This window comes from Blennius ocellaris, assembly GCF_963422515.1.
Source record: "Blennius ocellaris genome assembly, chromosome: 12".
In the NCBI taxonomy this organism is placed as follows: domain Eukaryota; kingdom Metazoa; phylum Chordata; class Actinopteri; order Blenniiformes; family Blenniidae; genus Blennius; species Blennius ocellaris.
Window position 1 is genome coordinate 18,420,778 of NC_137661.1, and position 2,573 is coordinate 18,423,350.

The following is a 2,573-nucleotide window of genomic DNA, read 5'->3' on the forward strand; positions in this document are numbered from 1 at the left end:
TGGACTAAGGCTGGAGACCAATTGCCTGTAGGTGCGAATTTGACCGTGTGTCCCTCTGTGTTCTATGCTGGAATATCTTCCACCACTTGTATCCTCAAACCGGACAAATTGCCATTGTCGATATTAGGATGGTTTTCGACTTGATGTTCGGGACCTCGTTCGGTGGTCTGTCTCTTCTTAGGTTGACAGAACTAGCATTTTATAAGAGTTCTTCCTTTATTAGGTTTATGAGACTTGGTGTGCCCTTGTACCTTTTTCCTATACCGTGTTGTTTTATCAAATCAGAGATCAGATCGGGGCTCTGCAGCCTTTCTTAGGACTAATCTGGACAAATTCAAAAAAAGTTGGTAACCCCCGAGTAATGTTCTCTCAAAATGATCAAAACAGATGTATAATGTTATAATCAGTATATTAGCATAGCACGTCATTTTATAAAGGTGTGATAAAGCTGTTTATTAATGTTCAAACAAACAGGATTTAGTCATGACTTTGGCATACAATCGAATCTCTCTGCTGGCGCAGACTGTGCTGCTTCACTTGATTGCTCTCAGTGTACATTTCAATGTTGCTGTTTCACATCCATAGTGCTGAGCAAAAATAAACATAGTGTACCGTTTGTTATCCTTATTCCATAATCTCAGCAAGGAATTGTTGAAGACTATGTTTCTGCACCCTTGGTTGGATAACGTGTCAGGTTTTTCAGCCAATGTAAATTTTTCCTATTCACCAACATGATGACAGACGTTAAAAAAAGAAACTGACATTTACAAATCAGGATTATTGTCCAATAATACAACCTGCTGAGTTTAATCCAATAAAAACCTTCTCACCTGGTTTATATCAAAACCACTCTGTAAAAAGAAAAAAGAAAAAAGAAAAGGGCAGATTTTGACATTGTGCATGAATGACGGTCCACGACTCACCTATTAATATATGAAGGGAAGAAACTGCAGCGTTAAAGAAATATCATCATGCATGCAGTGACAAAACACAGAGTTTTTCTGGTTTCCCTGGCATAAAAAAATCTAATTTGAAACACAAGCAAGGCTTGAGGGGCAGGGTGGATAGACTTTGGCACTGCTCAGACTTTGCATGAAGCGGCTCTGACTTTGGTCTTTTCCAGTCACTAAAAGCCAAAGACAACTTCATGATGTTGACCGGGACTTTAGCCAACATGTGGCCTGCCTCAGATGACCAGACTCTACTGAGGGAAATCCTTAAGATTGCCACAGGTTTTTTCAGTAATCCTTTTTGTACATTACTTATTTTCTACGGCCTTAGATAATTTTTTTTTTTAATTGTTGCACATATCCCTATATTTTTACAGGCTGCCTGCAGGTATTCTGTATGGGAAAACATACATGGTGCTACTACTACTTTCCTGACCACAATTATACATATATCTCCACAGGTCTGAATCTGCTTTCCCTCAATCGAAGAGACAAATAGAAACAATCGTATCTATGTGGGATCATTGTGTCCCTGTTCCAGCTACACATGGTGATGTTGGATTTGTGTTATGAACGCTTGTATTTACATAGCATAACATAGCATTTACTATGTTAATCTGTTTGTACAACATTAATTTATAATAGCTATGCCATGGAATTTATTTTTTAAACCTTATTTAAAAAGCTACTGAGAACTGCTAACCTATCAGGTCAATTGAAAGCATTTCTAAGAAGCGCCTCTACGTTGTTTTGTTTATAGAAACAGTCATCAAAATGGAAGCATCGAGTGAAAATATTATCAATCTGTTTATTTTTTGTTTTGTTTTGTAAAATGTTTTTTGTGCAGATCTTAATTTTTGTCTTCTCGCTGCATTACCCTTATACAGACAAGAGATGACGCCCAAGTTATCTCATATCAAAAAGCTTCATAATCTGATTTTTTTTCATACTCATTTAGTTGGACCAAGATTCTTTTGATAAAATCATCCTTCCACCCATCTCTTCACCTCGTCCCCTGGTGTCTGGCAGGGCTGCAAGCATCCAGGGAATGTCCGGCATGGGGACTGGCCAGTTGGTATCACATACCTGCGGCGTTGCATGGCAGGGCTGAAGGGAAATTGTGGCGCAGGTTGCCACTCACCATCCTCGTCTAAAGTACATGAAGTGGCTTCAGACATGAACACTAATCCAGTCAGTGATGAGAAGGCCTCAGTCTGATAGCCATGCTGCAGGCTGCCAAGACTGTCTGAGCACACTCAGGTTCAGAGGGGAGAGCACAATAGAGACAAACTCCAAGCTTCAAAGGGAAACGGTGCACCTTCAATGAAATTTTATTTCCTTTGCGGAGACTTGTGTGTGATGAATCAATTTGTTCATGGTTTTTCTTCTCTCTCTTATGAAATGTTGATTTCCAAAAGGTAACTCAGGACAGTGAACCTTTGTCTTTTTCTGTGTGGTTTTGTGTGAATACAAAAAGATCTGCATAAAATACAGAGCAATTGAAAAGACATTGTGTGACTAACATAGTTTTGGATCTGTCATATTTGCATATTTGACAGGACAAAGCTATTGTCTGTTTTTGACATGGGACATTTTTCAATATCTTACTGTACAAATCCCACA